Source organism: Megalobrama amblycephala, linkage group LG14 (genome assembly GCF_018812025.1).
Source record: "Megalobrama amblycephala isolate DHTTF-2021 linkage group LG14, ASM1881202v1, whole genome shotgun sequence".
Taxonomy (NCBI): Eukaryota; Metazoa; Chordata; class Actinopteri; order Cypriniformes; family Xenocyprididae; genus Megalobrama; species Megalobrama amblycephala.
This window is the reverse complement of record NC_063057.1, coordinates 12,749,489-12,761,606: the sequence shown is the minus strand read 5'-3', so window position 1 is coordinate 12,761,606 and position 12,118 is coordinate 12,749,489. Positions and strand designations below refer to the sequence as shown.

Here is a 12,118-nt window from a genome sequence, read left to right as displayed (position 1 = left end):
CCATGATTTACTCACCCTCAAGCCATCCTAGGTGTATATGACTATCTGCTTTCAGACGAACACAGTCGGAGATATATTTAAAAATATCCTGGCTTTATAATGGTGGTGATTGGGGGATGCGATTTTAAAGACCAAAAAAATGCATCCATCCATTACAAAAATAATCCATAAGGCTCCAGGGGGATAATAAAGGCCTTCTGAAGTGAAGTGATGGATTTTTGTAAGAAAAAATATCCATATTTAAAACTTTATTTAATAACTATAATATATTATAATAATTAGCTTCCGGCAGATGTTCATATGCATCGATTTACGGGTATTATGGATATTTTTCTTACAAAAACCCATCGCTTCACTTGACAATGTCTTTACTAACCCCCTGGAGCTATAGCCTATGGATTATTTTATATGATGGATGCATTTTTTGGCTTCAAAATCATGCCCCCCATGCCCTACCATTATAAAGCTTGGAAGAGCCAGGATATATTTAAATATGTCTCAAATTTTGTTCATTCTAAAGAAGATAGTCATATACACCTAAGATGGTTTGAGGGTGAGTAAAAATGGATTAATTTTAATTTTGGGTGAACTATCCCTTTAATATGACTCCAAGACATCAAAGACATACATCCATACAAACTTAATGATCAACTCAAATACAAATGAGGACTGTTATATACTCCGTCACAGTGACTTTACAAAAGAAACGCACTTTATGCGTAAAGTTACTTACAGTCGCGTGACATTCTCGCAATGTGAGTCAGTTGATTTTGCTGGAATATGTGCTGTTGAGTGACACTGTCACTGAGCTGTCATCTGCAGGACTTGTACTTTAATGACTGTCAACTATCAGAACGTGTTGTTGCGACTTTCATCAGGTGTCATGTTGTTGACAATCCAAAGGTGTCATGTTGAACGTGAAGCCCTCTTACGCCCCTAAAGGAGCTGATCGCAAACTACACCAGTTTCTACCAGACGAGTTGTGTCTCACCACCAGCAGACTGAAAATGACTTCAAGTTGGGTTGCTGACTCAGTTCTTAAACGTCTAGTTTACTTTAACATTTTCATACTCATAACAAAACTTTATTTATTACGTTAAATGTAAGAAAGATGAAAGACAAGTGATGACTTGCTCCCTCTTGTGGTTGACAAGTGTATCAGCAGCATTAAAACGCCAAACTCAAAGTGGCAATGGCAGACGTTTGGTTAGGGAGAGGACACAAATTTGTATTTTATATATTTGAAAACAAATCTGGGATTTTGTCCGCATCTAAACCAGTGGATAAACGTAGAATCTACAGGTAGGCCTAACTGATTCAAACCAGCCCTTAAATGAACTGGGGTAAGACAGATAAAATGTCAATGTGTTGATCTTCCTGTTGAAAAAAACAGCATATGCTGATTAGGTATGTTTTGAAGCATGGAAGCTGGTTTATGCTGGTCATGAACTGGTCAAAGCTGGTCCTAAGCTGGAGCTAGTTGCTTAGGACATTAACATGTAAACAGTCGAGCAGCATTACCCAGTGACTCCAGCAAAAGCATTAAAGCCATTCTTTGACATGCACTTGCAAGGACCAGCACTTGACCAGCATAAACCAGCACTTGACTAGTTTAAACCAGCTAATGACCAGCATAAACCAGCTCAAACCAGCTTCCATGCTTCAAAACATACATTTTCTCATTTTCTCAAACCAGCATTTTCTCATTTTTTCAATATGGGCTGAGTCACATGGACAACAACACAAAATACAATATGGGATAAAATATCTTCTAACACTCCCTTTGGGTGTTTTGTTTAAGTGTAAAGATTTCTGAATTATTTTAAGTGTTCGTTTTCCAGTTAAAACAATGAGTTGTGTTTGCAGATTCATCTTTTAGAGTAAAATCTAGTTAGCCTATTATTGGAACAAAGGAATGGTAGTCTAATAAATAGCTTAATGATTATTAAAGTCTGTATCAAAATGACTAATGACATCTATTAGCCTTTTCTAAAACAGATATGACATTATGCAATGCAGGTTTGTTCAAAACTGATAGTTAATTCTGCACCAAATCAAATTTCGCATAACAGAGCAGAGCTTCTATACAACGAGTACTTTTTCAACAGAGAAGTGGGGGCAATAAGTTATACTCAAATATTTATTTTCATGCATCATAAAATCACCCAATAAATGTTTTAATAGGAAGAGTTACTGTAATGGGATCCTAATAAAAAGTAGGGCCTATTTACATGACAGATAAATGACTTTAAAGTAAATGTTTGTGCTCCTAACCAACAGGTGACTAGATTGCTTTTGTTTTTTATTATCTGTAATTTAGTGATGTAAAACTGTCTTTCTGATTTACAACTATAGACAAACAAGCTTTATATTGTAGCATTTACATGGGCTACTTTATTGCCACACAGTGTAGAGTCTACATACTACAGCTATTTTACATTTATTTATTAACAAATTAGCCAGTAAAAAAATCTGACATGCTGGTAAAATATCTTGCAGGTTATGGCTATATAAATAAAGCATATTTATTTAATATGCTAATTTAATATAAAAAATTATAATGTATTTATTTATAGCTGTATATACCATTTATTAAGACACGCTTACATACAAGAACAGGCTTTTGTGTTGTTCAAGAATAAAAATGAAAAATATACAGTTTCCATAATTGATTCTGCTGTTTTCCTGTTTTGTATTTCTGCTATATTTTCCCCTGTACTGCATAAAGTGCTATATAAATAAGTGACTTCAAGCATATATTTTGAAGCATATGACTTCAAAATAGTTATTTCAAACAGTTAGCGAACTGACAATGCTCGAAGTACGTGCTGGAACGCAGTACCGGTGTTGTGCCAAATTTTGACTCCCTGCCAAATTATTACCCCCCTCGTTGAAGATTGCCTAATCCTATAACCCCAACCCTAATTCTTCAAGATACTTCAATCGAAAAGAAATTAAAGTTTTTGATGAGAACATTCCAGGATTATTCTCCTTATAGTGTACTTCAATGGCCTCCAAACGGTTGAAGGTCAGAATTACAGTTTAAGTGCAGCTTCAAAGGGCTTTAAACAATACCAGACGAGGAATAAGGGTCTTATCTAGCGAAACAATCGGCCATTTTCTAAAAAAATACAACTGTATATGCTTTATAAACACAAATGATCGCCTTCCAAGTGATTCCGCCAAAACTGCACTTTCGTATTCTTCAAAAAGCTTACGGTGTATGTCCTACGCCTTCCCTATTCTACTTACGGGAAAAAAAGGAACTGGCGCCACGTTCGTTCCGTAAGTTGAATAGTTGAATATTCGGCGTTGATTGCTACCGAAGCTTCGAAGCTCAAAAATTGGTATACGGACCAGCCCTAGATTTGGCAAAGGCTGCGATAATTTAATGCGCAGCTTGTCAGAGCTGTACGGCTCTGTGATCAGTAGTAAATGCTTCTCTATCTGAAAGCCAGAGGGCGCTCTTGTGCAGAAACTCAAAATATGCCCTGCCGCAGAAGAAGATAACGCGCATCATATTGCTGTAGCTGAGTAAACAGAAGATTGAAATGCTTTGATTAATTAAACATGATTAATTGGGCCATAGTTCATTGACAAAATAATCGCAGCCTTTGCAATTTCATAATTGCACTAAGAATTACGTTTAAGCAATAATCGTGTTTAAGTTCAATGCTAATTTTCATATCGTGCAATAAATCGTGCAGCACTATTTTCAACATTTTTGATCGACTCACAACATAATTAGTTTTGATGTCATGAGACACTTTTGATGTCTTTGCAATTATTATAAAATGTTAAAAATAGTAATAATGAAAAAGGAGTGCATGTTTCTAATTTATGTTGGTAAGGAATTCAAAAGCCTTGACAGACTAGTAAAAAATTTGCCCTCAAAAAAAACCAGTAGCCTAAGAATCTTTCTCTTCCTGACTCCGAGTAAAGGTTTATTAGTCTCCAATTGTTTTTGCTAAAGTTAGCTTCACCGGAGTGCCCCAAAATCTTCAAATCAGTGATGCCGAGCGTGTATTAAACTCAACAAGTCATAAGTGAAGTGTGCTATCTGGGACAGGGCCGTAGCTTACCTTTTCGAACTTCTGATGGTTCGCCACCAGAGGGAGATGTCCTTGTGACGCTAATTCAAAGGTTCACCAGAACAACCACCTCTAGCTATGGTTCGAACTGATCGGTTAAGTTTTATAATGCTCATAAAAAATGTGAAGTATAGTTAACTGTTAAAAATTGGATTAGTTTGGATTAGCCCTGCCTGAAAAAACAAGCATTAAGTAATAAGAGAAAACAAATACTGCATATTTAATTGTATAATGATTTGTAGATTACATTTAATAGATTACACTTTCCTGAAAACGTCCATGATTGGTTTGTGAAAGGTGTATTTACCTTACACATGTCTGTCTGGACTGTGTTCTTGTTGCATTTATAGCATCTTGACCAGCAGATGTCACCAGTGTGTAGCTCTCCAACAATGATCCAATCAATTCCAGAGGACCAAGTCCAGTCCCGCCCTACATTTTTTCCTCATTCCAGAAGCCATTTCACTCGGATGTCACAATGGGTAAGAAAAGACTATTGCAACTTCTGTTTTATGTCTTTAAAACACATAGATAAACATTAAATCCCATTACACTACAAGTGTGCATGGGGCTCCCTGGAGCTGAGCGTGTGGCTGCCTGTGCCTGGCTCAGATGTTTGACAACATGACACCTGATAACATTCTCCACAACGTGTGCAGTTTGTTTTAAGTAGGCAACAAATTCTGCAGATGACAGTTCAGTGACAGACTCATAATGTCACTTTACAACCCATAAACAAACAAAACAGACGTTGTGATAAAGTGCAGGAATCAAAGAAAACAAACAACAGGGACGTGTGGACAGACATTGACTGTAATGATGGACATCTGCTCAGGCACAGGTAAAGCTTCTAGCACGTCAGTGTGTGTTGTTGGCTTGTAAATGTGTAGGTTACCATCATTGTGTTTTCCATTTGTTTTCCAAATTCCCCAGATCTCAATCCAATCGAGCATCTGTGGGACGTTCTGAACAAACATGTCTGATCCATGGAGGCCCCACCTCACAACTTACAGGACTCAAAGGATCTGCTGCTAACATCTTGGTGCAGATACCACAGCACACCTTCAGGGGTCTAGTGGAGTCCATGCCTTGATGGGTCAGGGCTGTTTTGGCAGCAAAAGGGGGAACAACACAATATTAGGAAGGTGGTCATAATGTTATGCCTGATCAGTGTATATACATGGCATCATGTACACTATGTGCAGAATGATTTTATTTATGCAAAATATAATTTATTGGAGTGAAATATGACCCAGACATTTCTTTGTGAGATTCATCTGTGAAGTTCAACACATTACTCCAGTGTCGTTTTGATGATTTGTTAACTTCAGCGCTCACTTTCAGCCAAGCTTCGCAAATCTCATAAAGCTGAAGAAGAGGAGAGGACGCTGGGGTCTCATTGTCAACAACTGAATTCAAACAAGACAGAGAGCATTGTTTTTCAGTTCCAAACTATTTAACATCCAGACCAAAAAGGAGACTATATGATTGCTCGTCGGTTGCTTACCGCAGCTGACACTGAGGTATAAACAACATACCCCATCGTGACAGATTTAAACAGTGACCACCATAGCTGAGGCGCACAAAACACACTGCTCTCTGAAGCCAGAGCTACATGAAACATTTTCTGGATGTGGTAAAAGCCAGAATGCAATAAATTAAATTTAAGAGGACTAGGAGAAGAACATTATGACCCAGTCCCTTAATCATTCCTTTTTTCTGTCCTTTGGTGTTTGATACTGTTATTTAAAGGTATAGTTAACATTGATACTGAGGCCTACTTTGATTCTTAGTGTATTGAAGAGATGACTAACAAAGATAAAGGAGGAGAGACATCAGATCTAAACATAAAGATTCAAAAAGAGAGACAGAGTGAGCACTTGTTTAAAATGGGGTTAGAGGCCATGAGGCTGTTTGCATTACTTATTATTGAACTGGAAACATTTGAGGCAGCTTTTTCCTTGATAAATATATTACTTATACTGTGCGATATAAATACATAATACTATATACATAGCACATTTAAGCTGGATATTAACTATAGTTAAGCTGCTGAAATGAAGTATATCACAAACTACCTAATGTGAGTATTTTAAAGGCCAGTGAAATTAGACTATTTGTTATTATAAAAATATTATGCAATTTTAAATTGTATTATTATCATATTAATAATATTGTTATATTAGTAATTTATATAAATTAAATCATATCGTACACACACATACATATAACTGAAGCGCAGTTTTCCATCCGCTCCACTAGGCGGCGTACGCGGGCTTCAGGTTTACTCTGTCAGCTTCAGATGTTTGACAACATGACGCCTGATAACAGTCTCCACAACATGTGCAGTTTGTTTTATTTAAGCTACAAATTCAGCAGATGACAGTTCAGTGACAGACTCATAATGTCACTTTACAGCACATATTCCAAGCCATAAACAAACAAAACAGACAGACGTTGTGATAAAGTGCAGGAATCAAAGATGTCACACGGCTGGCCTGTGAGTCTCCTTCACTTACATTGTTTTTCTCTGGTCAAATTATCAGTACACATCTAGCAGTGCTTGATTATTGTATTGAAGTCATTATTTATGTGTGTTGATTGTGAATTCTGCTCCTCTGTCATTAATTTAGACTTTGTTTACATTCTGCTCTATTGCTGAACTCCCTGTCAGACCTTCAGAAGATCAAATCAATCAGTTGTTGTTGCGTTACATTATAATCTGTGAATGAATCGCCATCTGAATATTCATATTATAAAGTAGAATAGTAAGGAATGGTGTTTTGTCTCTGTTGTTGTTGTTGTGTTACTGTAAGTAATGATCTGCTGGATTGAAGCTTGTCAATAGAGTCAGTTGATGTGTAGGGCTGAAACGATTAGTCGACATTAACGACAATAAAAAATTGTCGACAAATATTTTTGTTGTCGAATAGTGTTTTGATCTCATATTGATCTCATATATATCTATTGATCTCTATTTGAAGGGCATGCAATAACGCGATTTGACCAGTGGGGCGCTGTAGCGCAATACTGTAATGCAGCCCTTCCGGATCCAATACAATAGAAGAAGACACGGCGTTTCGGACTCGGAGTGCCTCGTGCAAACAAAGTCAAACCCGTAAAATGTGAGAGTTTAATATAGCATAAAACATAACAAACATAACGTTTAGCATAACTACAAAAAATGCTGTCATGCAGAACCACCAACTCTTATTCAAACTCTGTTCTCACGCCACACGTTCATTTTCTCACGCAGTTAAAGATACATATAGCAAAGAGGACAGAGACAGATGAGACAGATCGGGTTATTTTTGATATAAAACAGTCTCGGCTTTTAAATTCTGTCAGTTTTATTACGGGATTCAAACAATACATTTGGTTTTTGCGCCCTTCAATGTGGAGTGACGGATAGCTGTAGCGCACATGAGCCTATTATCTCTTCCTCTTTTCTGCTATTACAGCACGAAATAAACATGAATGAACATCAGAAAGTATGTTGAAAGATACAGTATAACATAATGAAATGAATTCATCTCTAATGTAATCACTTAATCAGAGTTTTAACCGCAAAAAGACGTCAAAAAACAGCTTGCAAACTAATATGTCACAAAATGTTACATTTACCTCAAAGAAATCTAGAGAGGGTTATTTTTCAAGAAAATATGCACAATATTACATATTCATATTTTTACTCTTATTAAAAAGTTATTGTAATTCCCAGACTCAATAAAATCACAGTACCAGTCACTGTAACAGTTGAGCTATTGATGACTTCTGAGGAGAAAAGAAAGTAGATTGGTCTATTCTAGGGTGACCAGACGTCCCCGTTTTCCAGGGACAGTCCCGGTTTTTGGTGCTCCGTCCCCGAATGGAGCTGTCCCCGGAAATGTCCCCGCTTTATATCTCGTTCAAAATAATCCGCAAATACATTGCAAAAAAGTCTGGCCAGCATACAGCGTAGAGGTTTCTTAACGGTGCTGTTGTTAAAATATATATATTTTTTCTAAACATATCTCTCTATTAAAATACGAGTTCACGCACACCGCAGTTGAACACAGACACGCCTCCTGTCACTCACTCAGCGCAGCGGCAGGCCTCGAGACTCTCCTTCAGTCCGGTTGAAGGGTTTTTGTTATGATATAACACCTGATATGACAACTTTAGCACATATATCAGCTAAACATTCATTCAGTGTTAACCATTAATGACCCTGTGCCGCCACCGTTTCACAATGAACCGAAAATTTAAAACATATGGTCTCTACGTTGTATTTTGCCAACCAACTAAAATCGAAACCGTGATAAAACAGCAAAATACAGTGATTAAGTATAGGCTATATACAGTCTGTTTATGCTGCGTGTTTTAAAGAGACGTGTGCACTTTGCTCACACGATCAGATGGCGATTTGGTGATTAAAATTAAAGCTCAAGGATTTATCTTAGAAATTGGCTACAAACTAGTATTTTAATTTCCTTATACGTTGTGTAAAGTAGCCTAAGCAAAAAAAAATATATATACATATTTTAGAGTGCATTTGTTACAACAGCCTATATGGATATTATTGTCATATGAATAATTATATAGCTAGGCCTAAAACATTATTATATTATTATTTTATTGTAATAATTGTTTGGCATCCTAAAACACCTAAAACGATATAGACTTTATATCACAACTAAAAAGAAGAACTAAAAACCCTCCTTAATGTCCAGGTACAAGTTAATGCTGTTTCTTTGTTCTTTGTGCACACTATACATGGGTTGAAGCTCTTAAAGGTGCTAAAGAGGATATTTTCGTCGACTGAGAAACCAAAGACTTGTTACTGAGTTTTTGAAATGAGCGCATGCGTAAGAATTTCGAGGGAACGCCTCCCAAAACTCGTGCACGAGTATTGGAACACGAGTGTTTACCACCGACATTCGCTGTGTCGTGTTTTTTGGATTCATTATGTCGGACTCACCGCAGGTAACTCATAATCTGCAGTTGTTACTCCTGACAAAAACATTGCATGTGGCGCCTGTGGAGTGTGGAAAGTTACTGGAGCGCGCAGTCGCGCACGTCTCTCACAAGGAACGTCATGGCAGTGATTGACAAGCCAGAGGGCCAATCGTTTACGCGATGATCGCGTTAATGATTGGCTGATGTTTTTAAGGCCCTACCTCGTGCACAGATGATGTATATTAATATTATTCCTTTCAGTGCACCTAATAAATAGTCTTTTATCAGTTAGTAAAGACAGTTTCAAGTAATATTGCAAAAATGTATAAAGCAAAACATCTTCTTTAGCACCTTTAATTTTGAGCTTCCAAAGTGCACCAGACTGATGCATTTAACCTTAAAATGTACAAAATTTTCTCTCACAGCTCATGAAAATGAAAATATTCAATAATAAATGTTGCAAATATTATTTGTGTTATTTATCTCATATTTTGTAATGTGATTTTTCAAAATAGTGTAATAGTTTAATAGTTTTTTGTAGTTAGGCCTACTGGCTAGTTATTTTGGTGAATTGTATTAAAACCAGACCAAAAAGACTAATAATAAAATTAAATCATAATATTTATTAATGTAAAATGTGAAACTCACAACAATAAAAAAATAAATAAAAAAAGTACTGTCCCCGTTTTTTAATTAATAGATAATAACAAATGAGATTTTGGTGGTATTTTGACCACTCGCATAGGAAATGTCCCCGGTTTCCATTTCAAAAATCTGGTCACCTATTCGGTTGGCTTGAAATGTATTAAAATACACTTTCAGAAGTGATTTTTATTTATTAAAGTATAACTCAATATTTTAACTAATCGCTAAAGTGGAATAATCGAACAAAGCACACTGACTAATCAGTGAAATAATCGTTCCAATAATTGGTAAATTAATCGATTATCAAAATAAGCTCTGATGTTCCTGCTGATGTTCAGTTTTAATTGAACCAAAAGATTATTATTGTTTCAGCATTACTGAAGTATAATATAATCTGCAATATATTTTTCACTCTGTACACTCTTTACGCTTTCAATTTATTCCATTTCCATCTATTAAGTAGTCTTTAGACTTAAGTTTCACATTGCCATTTTTTAGCTGTAGAATATGAAGTAATTTCTTTGTTTTTTATGTCTTTTTGAACCCAGTCAGCAGAAGCAGAGCTCAGGGACGTGTGGACAGACATTGACTGTAATGATGGACATCTGCTCAGGCACAGGTAAAGCTTCTATCTTCTGTGTGTTGTTGGCTTGTAAATGTGTAGGTTACCATCATTTTCTTTCTGAAGGTTCAGTCCTTTGGAAAGCAAATGATAGTAACCTAAGTGGGTGGGGAAGGGACGGGGAATGCAATTTTTTTTTAAAGCAAATTTCCTTTTTTTCAGGCAAAAGTATAACCGCTGCTGGACATCATGCCGTAGCTCAGGGGGGGACCCCATGATCCCCCACACCTTCTCACTCACACCACACCATTCACTCTTATCGCTGAGATCTGGCTGGACTCGAACCAGCAACCTCTGAACCCATGAGGCAGCGCTCTTAACCCGTGAGCCACAGATCTCATGTTGAGACACATGAAGGAACTTATATTTCACTGCTGGGTTTGACAATAAACCAGTTAAAGTACATATCCAGCTCTCTGAGCCGGGGTTTGAACCCGTGACTCTGCCGCAACCTTCTGTTGAAGTAACGTGTGTTTAGCCACTACACCACCATGACTTTCACACTGAGTGCTGCCGTTTGAGCCTCTTTGTTGGAAATAATGCATCACATGGACTTTAACATAAGCAATAGCAGGGTTTGAACTCAGGTCTCCTTGATCACAGCGCAACACTTTATCTCCTGAGCCACTGGAGCTTGTGAATCAATTATGCGTTTGACTGTCTTATTGAGAGCTTTGTGTTATCTGATGGAAAAAGACATTCATTTGAGAGTTTCGAACCCATGCCACTTTATCTGTAAGTGACGTGTGTTTAACCACTGCACCGTCAAGGTCTTCACACTGTCAGCTGCGGTTTGGTGCTCTTTGTTGGATATACAATTTAACGCAGGTAATAGTGGGATTTGAACTCGGGTCTCCAAGATTAAAATACAACACTTTATTTCTTGAGCCACTGAGTCTGAGATGTTTTTGAGTGTTTTGGACTGAGTTTTATTGAGGGCTTTGTTTTCTATGATGGAAAATAGTAGCAAAGGTGAAATTTGAACTAAGAACTCCATGTATGACAGGCAAATGATTTGCCATTGAGCCACAGAGTTTGTGTTGCTGGTTTGGTCAGTTTTTAGTTTAGCTACAGCATTAATTAAAACAATTTAATGTCAGAAATGGTGAGGTTTGAACTCAGAACTCCATGACTGAGAAACAATGCTTTGTCTCCTAAACCAGTTTTTGAGCTGAAAAAGTGAGTTTGGGACACGGTTTTATTGAGAGCTTTTTATGTTCAGCAATAGGATTAGTGAGCTGCGAGTGGTAAATTCATCTTTAATAGCTTTAACATTTTTTGTCATAAGCTGTTGCAATAGAAAAGAGGAAAATATTATTCCAAACCATTTATTAAACCAAGTTTTATCAAATGTACAAACAATCACAAAAATGGTCATTTAAGAACTTTCTTATCAAACTCAAACTGATAACACACACTTAAGATAATTTGTTTATTGAATTTAGGTTTATATATATGAATTTTATCATGATTTGTGTCAAATAAAACAGTCCAACACTCCAGCCTGGAAGTTTCTAGTAATCCTAAAGATCTTGATTAGCTGCTTAAGCTGTTTTCAATCAGGGCTGGAGCTAAACTCAGGAAAGTGGTTCATCAAGATTCAGGAGCAGGAATAGATGATTTTTTTTTTTTTTTTAAATCTCTTTCTCCACCTTTTTCCATATATTAATGCAGATACACTTATTGTCCACAAGGGGGAGCACATTAACACATTAATCTGGTCTCATGCACGTGCCTGTTTTCCATCCATCCATTCTCCAAACGCTTGTCCTGTGCTGAGGCCTGTCCGACTCCAAGACAGAGAAACACAGAACAATGTGCC

At 36.8% G+C, this 12,118-nt stretch overlaps 1 long non-coding RNA gene across 1 annotated transcript; it reads left to right on the top strand.

The window, feature by feature from the left end:
- The first annotated feature begins 1,155 nt into the window (after positions 1-1,155).
- On the top strand, positions 1,156-5,082 carry LOC125245548. Its single transcript, XR_007179567.1, has 3 exons — positions 1,156-1,302; positions 4,442-4,932; positions 5,025-5,082. It is a non-coding gene; the product is annotated as an uncharacterized LOC125245548 (long non-coding RNA).
- The last annotated feature ends 7,036 nt before the right edge of the window (positions 5,083-12,118 follow it).